At 41.6% G+C, this 12,220-nt stretch overlaps 1 protein-coding gene and 1 long non-coding RNA gene across 2 annotated transcripts in view; one reads left to right on the top strand and one right to left on the bottom strand.

The window, feature by feature from the left end:
- The window catches only part of LOC122457190, a 30,326-nt gene extending 23,169 nt beyond the window's left edge, over nucleotides 1–7,157 (top strand). Inside the window, exons 2-3 of the long non-coding RNA XR_006276592.1 lie at nucleotides 6,444–6,709; nucleotides 7,083–7,157. This is a non-coding gene — a long non-coding RNA (uncharacterized LOC122457190). The remainder of the gene's footprint in view (nucleotides 1–6,443; nucleotides 6,710–7,082) is intronic.
- LOC119846579 (CXADR like membrane protein) overlaps nucleotides 1–12,220 on the bottom strand; it is a 69,638-nt gene that overhangs the window by 17,105 nt on the left and 40,313 nt on the right. The gene's annotated exons all lie outside the window — the stretch shown is intronic.

Genomic DNA, 12,220 nt, shown 5'->3' with positions numbered 1-12,220 from the left:
GAGTGCCTCAATTTTTGGTACTCAACTTGAGACACTTTAAAGGGGGATGATTTTCAGAAAGTCAGGTGTCTCAGAGTACCATTCCCTCCCCTCTGCAATGTACACTGAAATCAGTGGGATTACTCAAGGAGTAAGATACTACTCAATGTGAGAAAGCCCTTAACTCCTTCACCAAAAGATATATGTACACATACATACATGGATGTACTTAAATGCACATACCATGTACAGGTGCCAGCATACACTTTCATCCATATATACAAGATACACATGCAAAACCACATTTACTTACACACCTGAAACAGGTGCACACATATACAAATACATGCACACGTTCAACACACATGCAGGAACACATCAGATAATCACGCATGAACACACAGCACAAATGCACACATACACACAGAATAGGATTAGAAACTAACATATTTTGTCAACATTTCTATTTATAGGAAAATTCTAATACTGAAAGCTAAAGCACTTCTGGACCTAAATCTTTTATTAGCTTCAGAAGAGAGGTTGAACCAGGGACTAATATTAAATATAAATTACACATTTAAAAAAATAAGTTTTGGTTCAATCATTTATGGACTACTGGAGAGAGAATGAATGACCCAGAGAAATTTTAGAGGCTTCTGGATATGGGGAACACTTAGTGACACACTGAGAATCTGGTCCAAAATATCCCATCCATGATCATTTGAAAAATGAATTCTTAAAATTGGTTTTGAAAACTTTTAAGTCATTTCGAGGCCTAGTTGTTTAATTTACAAGCAGGTTCTTCAGCTACACTTTTTATCATTTATTTTGGCTTTATCTGGGGGGTAAGTTGCTAAATCTCTTCCAGAAGGTTGACATTGATCTGTGAAGTAGACTGGTAACCTGCAATTTCCCTGTGACTGAAGCTAAACAAAGGCAGCTTGTGCTAGTATCAGGCAGGTGGAGGGCTCTCTCAAGTTGGTCGGATGATTTGGGAGAGTAGCAAGGCACTTAAGGACATGCTTAAATCCATCTGTGATGCTGGCACAAGGTCCCCATGCCTCACTTGGATACTGACGAACACGTAGCTAGAATTAATCTGGCTCATGAGTGTGTTAGCGTATGGCCCTGTGTGTTAGTGTTGTTAAAATAGGTATTAGAATTATAAAACTGTGCTTAGTGTTTAGTCTTTATTGAATGTTTGTAAATTGCTGCGTGCATTAATCTCACATATAACATCTGTATCCCATGAAGGTAGTATTTAAGTGTTTGCTTTTCAAGACTCTGTAACTATGTAAATCATAGAATCATAGGTTTCAGAGTAGCAGCCGTGTTAGTCTGTATTCACAAAAAGAACAGGAGTACTTGTGGCACCTTAGAGACTAACAAATTTATTTGAGCATAAGATTTCCTGAGCTACAGCTACAATCATAAAATCTCAGGGTTGGAAGGGACCTCAGGAGGTCATCTAGTCCAACCTCCTGCTCAAAGCCCCAGGACCAATCCCCAACTAAATCACCAGACAGAGGGACATGAATTATTGTGAGATGCTGGCTTCCAACACAAGGCGTTAGGCTCTGCCCAGCAGAGAAGGCCCATCAACACCAGATGACAAAATACTTTGTTGATTGCTCAGCCCCTCACTCCCTTTGAAGAGGAGGCGTGCAAGTGAATTCCTCCCATCAGCTAAGTTTGCAGCTGAAAGCAGAATGTGGGAAGGAATAAAAAAACCTTAACAAGGAGGAACTGCATCTCTATGCGGGACTCTCGAGGGCAAGGTTTTCTAAGCATAAGCAAGAGGTTCCCCAGTGCTTAGCCTGGGTTAGTCCCAAGGGACATATACAGCTTGCTTATTATAGAAGCTTTTATTGCCTTTTGAAACTTAAGGCTGTAACTCATTTGTGTGTGTATGTTTATCTGCTTTAACCTTGTGAATAACTCTCTCATTTCCCTTTCGTAGTTAATACATGGTTAGATAGTTTATTGGAAGATTGGCTACAATTGTTGTCTTTGGTGTAAGATCTAAGGCAAAACAGACCCATTTTAAGTGACTGGTCCTTTGGGACTGGGAGTAGGGTTGATTTTTAGTGCAAGTGACTCTCTATTGCCAAATTTCAGAGTAGCAGCCGTGTTAGTCTGTATCCACAAAAAGAAAAGGAGTACTTGTGGCACCAATGAAGTGAGCTGTAGCTCACGAAAGCTTATGCGCAAATAAATTTGTTAGTCTCTAAGGTACCACAAGTACTCCTTTTCTATTGCCAAAGCAAGCTTACCTAGGTGACAAAATAGACTGGATTATCAAGGGGCTGTCTGTGACTTCATGGATGATACAATGAGGATGCAAAGGCCAAAGAGAACTGTTTTGTTAAAGAGTTATGATCCAACTACTCCACCCACTGGGCATTGCAATTAATATCTATGCTGCAAGACCAGTCATTTCTTAGTACAAATACTGTGCAATTAAAAATAATAGGTTAGCACTTTACAAACGTACATTGTGTCAACACCCGCGTGGGAGAGATATCATCATCCCAATTTTACATTTGGGTAAAATGAGGCACTGGGGGGTTAAATTGACTTGTTCCAGAGCAATGAGTAGAAGCCAGGACTCAAGATTCCCAGTCCTGTGTGCTAACCAAGGCTGTCCAGAGGAGCAGGGGAAAGAAAGAGGGAAGTCAAGGGGCAGTTTGCCCTGGGCCCCCATTTGAGAGGGCTCCCAAACAGAGTAAAGTTGTAACCTGGTACACGGAGTTGCAGTGCCACTCACTGAAATTTGATTCAGCAGCCCCTCCTTTAGGCAGGAAGCGGACAAGCCAAACTTGAGTGTCACTGCAACTCTATACCCAGGTTGCAATGCCCAGAGATGAGTGTGGTGGGGGCTTGCTCTCCAGCTCGCCCCCCCCTTGATATCCTCTCAGTGGCAATTTTTTGAAAGGGTGAGGGGCCCTCAGTTTCAGATTTTGCCCAGGGTCCCTAAAAACCTCTGTGCAGCCCCGACATTAACCATTAGACCCTATCCCCTCCTTTTGTGTTATGTTACCTGTTGCCATTTATGATTCCAGTCTTAACACTTTGCTACCCTCCACAGCATTTGAAGTCCAAACAAATGTAAAATGGTGTCCTTTTACACAGAGATGGCGATTTGACATTCTTTTCCGCAAGTGGAGGAGGAGCTGGGGGTGGATGGAAGTCTCCTAAGGGTAATTAGCTCAACCAAGACTATGTTCTGGGACATCTGTTTTTTGTATTCCTTGGCCAGCTGAGGGATATGGGTCAGGGGTCACCTTCTCCCAAGAGCTTGAACGCGCCGAGTGAGCAAGATCTAGCCGCCAGTGCATGCCGCCTGCCGCCTGCCCCACTCGGCCTCTCTCTGATTTCAGGAATTTGGTTGTGAGGCGAAAGCGTCTTGAATGAAAAATGTGAGCTTGCAGTCAGCTCCCGCAGCGACGGCAGAGCTGTGTCAAAACACAGAGGTCAGCAGATCCCACCCATACAAACACAGCACTGCAGAGGTCCTCTCTCTGATTGAAATCTCATGTGCTTGGGATGGAGGCTTGAGAATAGGATTCCTGCACAGCAATGAAATAAAACTGAAGGAACATGCGTGTTGCAGCGTTTCCAAGTGATGATCTGAGGCTTTTGGAAGCAGAGCTGCCGAGGAGTTAATCAGGCCCCAGCAAAACAGAAAAATACAGTTTTATGAAGTAAAAAATTTGTTTTAAAAGCTAACAAGGACTGAGAGGGGGAGGGCAGGTGAGGCTAAAATCTGGCTGGTGCTATGCAGACTCCTACCAAAAGAAACACCACTAGCTGTGGGAGTTGGTGGGGTGAGAGTTGGCCTCCCTTGTTCTGGCTCATCCAAATATGTTTCAGAGGAACCACTCCTCAGGCACTCTGTGACAAGAGCCCAAGAGAAGCATTATATGATGGGAGGGACGAAGATGTCAGGGGAGGGCCTGATCCACATATGCATATGCAAATGCGTCCAGCGGTACCACAGCCTCTTTGCACTGCTCCTGCGCAGCTTCTCTTGCCTCTTGTAGGGCTAGATTGTGCAATTGTACAGGTACTTGTCTAAGTCGGATGCATACTCAGGTCTTGATCTTGCAAAAGGTTCCCACAGCATGGGCCCCTTAGCCCCTTGCTGAATTCAAATAGGATTGTGAACTCTAGGGCATTATTACTGCACCAATGGATATCTTTACCAGATCGTTTAGAAGCCATTTCAGAAATATACATAATACTATTAGGGGATAAGGAGGTGCTGGCATTTTGCTTTTCTCTATGTACCAATATCACTAAAACTATTATTTTTTTAGTTAAATATGTCTGTTCTGATTCTGGTTTTTATTACTACTTTTCAATGGGCAGAGAACACATGGGTTTTGTATGAAGCTCTCTACGCTGTTTTAGTCCTTCTAAACACAAGACTCTGACTGGGTGAATTAGCTAGAAATGGATAGACAGCTCAGCCACGTGGAAGTCATGGAGGGTGACACATGAGAAAAAGGCAGGTATTCTGATATGAACAGTGTATAGCATCTGATGTTTCCTCTAAAGATGGGAGACATAGGAGCTGCCATAACCAGAACAAATCAACGGTCCATCTAGTCCAGTAGCTTCTTCCTAACTGTAAATTCTTTAAAAAAAAAAAAAAACTACCAAAACCAAACACTTCATGGCACACATAGTTCTCCCCTTGGGAGGGGATGAGGGAGAAAATGAAGCACACATGACAGATAGTAGTAACATTGTTTGATGCACAACTGGAAGGTGCTTAGATGCTGTGGTGATGAAGGAAGTATAAGAACCTATTTGGAATAGAATAAAATAGAATCTCCTCCACATTTAAAATACATCAGTCAATATGCAATGCTATGAATGGGGGTTAAGGATGACATTTCCTGATTAGTGATCTGATTATGCCCTGCAAGCATAAGGGTTGATAGCTCTTTTAATATTTTCCTCATTAAAATAACTGCAGACACTATCTTTATTTCCACAAGGGTCTAATCCTTTTGTTATATTACTATTAGTAGTACTGATTTGTTTTCTTCAGTGAGATCCTGCAGCCGCAAGTTCCATGGGTGAACAATTCTACATTTACTTTTAATTCCATCAGATGCCCTCTTGTCCCCTTTAATACGGGAGTGGGCAAACACTCTCCATACTGTTTTTGACCATATATACCACTATCAGATCCTCTGTTACTCTTCTTTCCATAGTAAATAGTTCTCCTCATTTATTTTTTAAAAAAGTAATCCAAGGAATGATGCAATATTCTACAAAGGCTGCAAGGAACATATTATTATTACGGTGTTTTCTAGAACAGTAGTGCTCAGAAGCTGAACCAGAATTGGAACCCCATTGTGCTGGGAGTTCTACAATTATAACACGGAAGACAGTCCCTGTCCCAAAGATCTTACATTCACATTGCTGAAAACAATGGTGAAATCCTGGCCCTAATGAGGTCAATGGAAGCTTTGCCATTGACTTCAGTAGAGTCAGGATTTCATCCAGATTCTTGAGGAGGGGTGGGGGAAAACAAGAAAGAAATTGGACTTTGATTTAGATAGGGGCTCTGTGGAGGCAAACAATGTCTAGGCACTGGGATGGTTTTTTTGTTTTGTTTTGATTTTCAAATTAACGTTTAATGCTAGTAAAAGGTGTCAGGTTTACAGCCTTCAAGACCAAAGCAAACAGAAAACAAGATGCTAGAGCTTCATCTTCCAATTTTAGAATGTTTATACAATGAAAGGTATGAAGTCCCTTAGCCTGCTAGCTAAAAGTCTAGGTGTTTTATTAGTAAAAGAGTCAAGGTGTCTGCTTCTTTACAGTAACATGGCTCAGCTAAGCCACTGAGTAATTCAGCTGGTTATTTCAGGCTGTGTGTTTCAGATCTTTGCAGAGAACCTGTCAGTACATCTCCCAGATATATTAGGGCGCTGAAACACCTAAGGCTGTCCCCCAAACATTCACACAGACAGTGATGGAATCTGGGTGCCCTACAAAGCTGTGCATTGAGGAAGAGAGAGAATGGGACAGATTTCCATGAAAATATGAGATATTCTGCTGGCTTTTCTTCAACAAATACCCGCGATTTAAAGCAAGGTTGAGAATATGAGAGGAAAGATGAGGACGAGGAAGGAAATAAAATACTTTGTATTTCTATAGTCTCTTCCATTTGAGGAAGACAAAGACCTCTGTACAAGCATGAATATATTAGCTATAGCATCGTGCCAGTGAGGCAGGTATTATTATACTTATTTAACAGTCACAGAGGGGTGAAGTGACTTGCCCAAGCCATGGAGTGAATCAGTGGCAGATGCAGGAATAGGAACCAAGTGGAGCCTGGATTTCATGCCAAGTGATCTGGCTCTCAGGAGTGTGTTCTAAGCATTAGAGAACACATTACCTCTCATTATTTATTGCGATTACATATTGTTTGTATTACAGGAGCACAGGAGCACTTGGAGGCTGCCATCTGACAGTAGCGTTCCATTGTGCTAAACACAGAGTGAAATCCTGGCCCTATTGAAGTCACTGGAAGCTTTTCCATTCAATGGAGTCAGTCTTTCACCCATAATCAGACAGTCGCCGCCTTAAAGAACGTACAGTCCAAACAGAGAAGAAAGACAAAGGCTGGGTCTCAAGGATCTTTAACATGAGTAAATCTATGTCAAGTCAATGGAACTATGTGGATTTACGCCAGCTGAAGATCTGTCTCAGTGTACATATCTTTCCTGTGCAAACCATGGGTTCAGATTCTCCATTTGTTAACACAGATACAATTCTTTTGACTTCAGTGGAGATGCAGCTGAGTAGCTGTGCAAACCTCAGACTGGAGTCTTTACAGGGAGTGTTATTTCAAAATGTACAGACCTACACTGCATGCCCACCTCATGCTCAAAGGGGAATGGAGTAGCCCAATTCTCTACTTTCCTCGTCAACTGGAAGGCTCAAAGATGGAATATGGGGGCTTAGCTGAGATGTTCAGTTCTGAAAATTCAGGGCAAAGAAAGACTGAAAAGTTACATTTGGAAGGGTAAAAGAGTTGCTTTTGAACAAACCACTATCAAAACAATTTTTTGTTGTTGTTTTAGGCTCCAAAGCAAGACAAAAGTTCTCCAAAAAGGGCTGGCCTATGGCTCCATTTCCTCTGCTGTTTTTCTTCACAGGAGGGTAAATTTCATTTTTTAAAGTCAAAGAAAAACTATTCCAAAGTAAACTGAGTGCTTTATTGCATCTCTTTATTGCTGCAGCAATAATGCACAGTGAAGACTAATGCACTTCCAAGATACAAGCTTCATCCCTGTTAACCACTTTCATGTTATCTTAGTGAAATGCTCAGTTATATTCCCATAATTGTGTGTTAACAGGGTATGACATTTCACTTATCCAGTACAAGCATTGCTAATATAACGCAAAATGAATGCCTAATGTATTAGCACTCTGTCACTTTTCATATTCCCACCCACTCTCAAACATGCAGCCACATTTACTCTAGGGCAGAAAACGAACAGCAGAACATCCCCGTTAGTCTTGTGAAAAAGATACATTAAATTCTGTGTGGCTCCAATGGATCATTTTTTTGAATGAGAGCTGTGGGCTTGTGGCCAAGCACAGGACCGGGTACCAGGCACTACTAAAATCTAATCCGAGATTGGTCTAGATTCCCTCTTTAGCCTTGCATCAATCACCTAACCTACCTCAGTTTCCTCACCTTTAAAATGGACCTTATAATACTCTCCCACTACACAGGGAAAGTATGAGAATTAATTAATTAGTTTATGCTTGCAAAGTTTTTGGAAGATGGAATGTAAATGCTAAGGGTCTGATTCTCTTCTTGTTGAACAGTAATGTCATTCCACTGTCTTCAATGGAGTTTCTCCTGATTTACGTGGCTATAAGTAAGAGGAGGATCAAGCCGTGAGTAATCTTATTAGTATTATTTAATGCTATTCTCCACATCCCTCCCAGGGTTTGGCCTAGCACAATGCCAGCTGCAAGCAGTCCCTTAGGAATTTGGGTTGGAAATGAGACTACTGTATGCTCCCTTCATCCTTTCCCAGGTTTTTTCCACTACCATGAGGAATTAAACAATTCTGTATACATAGCGCTGTCTCCCAAAAGACAAGAGGCAGAGTTCCATGCATCACACTCCAAGAGTCATATCACCAGCCCAAGCAAAGCAAGGAGTATATTGGAATGTAAATTGGACTTTATATATTGAAAGATAAGCAGTCATGTGGATATTAGAAAGTGGGTATCTTTGTTGTCTCCCAAGCTCATCAGAGGTACTGAATGCTAGTTTGTGTTACACTGAGAAAACACTCAGCTCGCATTTCTGTAAAAGGCACTGTGTCCAGAAGGATCCCAAGGCTCTTTCCAATCAAATTTACAAACTGAAAGTCAAATCCTGCACAATTTGCTCATGCAAGCAATCCCACTGATGTCAAAAGAGCTACTCATAGGAGAAAGGCATACACTGTTTGGAAGGACTTTTCCCACCATGGAAGGGAAGCCACCTCTGAGGCAGAACACAGCAGCTGTTTTAACTGACACATAGCAACATGGCACAATAACTACTCCATTCCCCTTTGAGCATGAGGTGGGCATGGCACAATAGCTACCAATACCAATGTGTACTGTGGTACAATAGCTACCAATGCTAAAGGGACTGAAAATTCAGGATCAGAGAATGCAAGAATAATGTATTGCTAAGTGCTAAATAAATTAAAAATATAATAATGCCAGACTTGGCCAAACGTTTTTCACACTGGCTTGCTACTGATTAGATATATTCTTAGTTTGAAGTGACTGCCATGAAAGAACAGCTACAGTGCATATTACAAACACACACACACAGCCTCCCCCACCACACACACAGACACAGCAATGGTCTGGAAAGGATTCCATCCCCAACAAGATTGAAATTTATAATTTGAGGGTCAAATTCGTGGCTGATACAAATCAATGTGGCTACCTTGACTTCAGTGGAACTATGCCAGTTTATGCCAGCTGAGGATCTGACAGTAAGTGTGCCAGGAAATGTGATCACATTTGGGCCAAAGAAAGTTTTCTGCAATATGCGTTATTAACTACTGTTTTAGAACCCGAACAAGGTAATTCTAATCCCCATATTTAAACATCCTAATCTTCCTCCCTGTGCTAATGGATTAAAGGTATTGAAGAGACAGCTGCACCTGCACTGAATATAAACTACTAAATTGTTTCCTTGAATATGCAAGATGAATACTGTAACACATTTATAACCACTTAGGACTTGTTGCCAGAGTGCTGCACACCGCACTTAGTTGGAACTAAATAATGTTAGCAATTTTTTGCACTAAACATTTTTTCATTGAAAAATGGTCTTTCTTCAAAAACAAAACTTTTCACAAAATATTGTTGACATCATTGAAATTTTCTGTTTTTGTGAAATATTCCATGACCTTTTTAAGTATGTTTATCAAATCATTTTTGAATTGCTTTTGTTATTTACCAAAAAATATGTTTTTTTACTCAAAACTGGAGGTTTTGGTAAAGAAAATAGTTTGAAAACAATTTCAATAAAAAATTAGTTAAAAATATCTTGAAATTTTTTTAAAAATGAAAATGGATCCATTTCAAACCCTGTGCAATGGAAACATCTTTGAAATTTTGAATTTTTCACCAAATCTTTTTCCACATTTTCAAAGCAGCTCTGCTTTGAACTTCCTGATGGTGAAAGGGTTAAAACTCAAACTCTTTCTCCAAAAGCACCACTTGAGCGAAAGAGAAATCTGCATTATCTACTAGCAATATGGGGATCTATGTCATATAGTAAAGCAGTTCTCATTCTATCCAGCAGAGGACAATAGTGCCACAGATACAAACTATGGAGTTCATTACCCTACCTTTTCCTCTATTTACTGGGGACAGTATTAACTGAATATTCTGTAACAAAAACTTCCCCCATCCCATTGCGACAGGGAAGGAGGGTGAAGGTATCATTTCAAGGACATGGAGTATCACTTTGTTAACCCACCCACCTGTTCAACCAAAAAGAAAGAAGACTGGTTCTTGGATTGGGGTTTGTTTTCTTGGCGACTAAAACAGACTTTTTCTGTGAAGCACACAAAGGTTAAACCACCTCAGCAAAAACAAAACAAAACACCCTCTGATTCATCTCCCACAATGAACATGTCCATCCGGTCACACACACAACTGATAAAACAACAACAATAAATAGAACCTTCCTCTATGGCTCTCATCTTGCTTTCTGCTGCTACCTCTATCTATTGTAAGCTCCTTGGGGCAGAAACTGCATCTTCTTCTACATCCTGAGTAGCTCATTGTGGCCTTTTGTGAGGTCTAAATGCCCAGGTCCAAGACACAGTGGTTCATTCACAGACCTTATGCCATCGTCATTGAAAGGAAGAACCCTGCAGTAATTGGCATGTTAACATGGGATTCAGGACCCCAGGGTTGCCACAGACTATGTGACCTTGGGCTCAGCTCTTCATCTACGTAGTGGGGGGTAACAGCACTTCTCTATCTAACAGCGGTGTTGTGAGGATAGAAACGTTAATGGCAGTGAGGGGAACCTAACAAAGACTGGATATTTGTATGGATACCAGGAATAGCCAGAATTATCAAAATAGCAGCACATTTTGGAAGGAATATTAAACCTTGTGATTCAGGGCTTCTGACTCTTAGAGATCTATGTGGGGGACAGATTATGCCATGTCTGCGTACGCTGCAGGGTTCTTAAGCCAGCCTTTGAAGCATTTGTTTGTTTGGCATGTTCTTAAGTGTACAGGGCACTGTCCAACAGCAAAAGCTTCATGAGCCTAAGGCCATTGCTGAGGGAAGCCCCAGATGGGAACATACAAGTGCCATGCCTGCCAAATATGCCTGTGAACTTTGCGCAGAAGAGGAATGCAGTTCTGTTAGGGATGGGTCCCAGTTTCACAGTCAGGGCTACTGTAGGTATGGCTGAGGAGGCAGAGCCCTTTGCATCTGGGTATCAGTGTCCTGAGAGTAAGGAAGCTCTGACTGAGAGCTACGAATACACCATTGAGCTCTGGTGAGCAAGCAGTGTTTCCAACATGCGGAACAGAGGAGGAAAAAGACAAATACGGCATTTGGGCAACAGTTGAGTGTATTCGCTAATTAGATCTGAAAAGGTCAGGCATGTTATCAAGTAACATACTGTAAAGGTCAGGTGGAGTATATACAGCTAAGCCTAGGAGGAATGGGTAACCCCCGTTCATGTCCAGCTAAACTTTGCCACAGAGACTCTGAATTCTCACCTTCCCCTCATTGTATTGAAGGGGGCTGACCACAACATAGGCTTCAACTTAAATAAAAGTGTCATTGAACTTTTCCCTTGTCCTCATCCAGATCCTGGGAAGCCCCTACGGCAACGTGACCGACCAACTCCCTCACATCAAGAGTTGTTTGCATCAAGAGTGGCTTCAGCTACTGGCACAAGTGGGAGGTATGAGAAAATGATGTGGCTGTGCAAGGGAGAACACTGGTGTCGTAAATGTAATGAAATATGGGATTCTCCCAATTTGAAAAAAAAGAAGAATGATGATCATTATTAATTAGGCTCTGTGTGATGAATTATTGTACACATTTGTATTTGTCATCCTGTTCTTTGCATCCGCTGGATTTATAATTGAACATTTAACTCGTATTTAATCTGCACTTTCTCCAACATATCCTAAACCACTACTGGTTGCTTTAAGTGACTAAGTACCCTGGTCACTGGATCCAGCTGAACTGTACTTGATGCAGGACCTAAGAAGTTGGAGAGAAGTGTCTTTATACTTTACCTTTACGTTCCTCTGCTCTTGGGGACAGCTTAGTGGCACAAATTCTAGCACCCTAGTAGCTCTCATTTTCTGGAACTTCTAGGGAATGTCCTGAGCAAGGAGATAACAGAGCAAGTGCCTCCATGCAGATTCAGATCCCAGTGGATTCATGTGGTTTGGAGGCAGATCTGTAACCTGTTCAGAGAGGGAGGGACCAACCCTGCAGAATGATCAGAGAGAAACTTTACAAGGGGAGCCTCAGAGTGTTCTTCCGATTAGCCCCTGCTTGCAGGGACGGATCTAGCCCTAAAGAAGAGCTTCATGGATCAGTGAAAAGAGGAATGGTTTGTAGCAGCAAGTTCAACTCCTGTCTAATCTACTGTTGGAATGGTTTGCATTCTCTTAACTATGAGACTTGCATGTGTTATGTAGGAGGT

This window comes from Dermochelys coriacea, chromosome 22 (assembly GCF_009764565.3).
Source record: "Dermochelys coriacea isolate rDerCor1 chromosome 22, rDerCor1.pri.v4, whole genome shotgun sequence".
Lineage (NCBI taxonomy): Eukaryota > Metazoa > Chordata > Testudines > Dermochelyidae > Dermochelys > Dermochelys coriacea.
The sequence above is the reverse complement of the archived record's forward strand: the minus strand, read 5'-3'. Positions and strand labels throughout refer to the sequence as shown.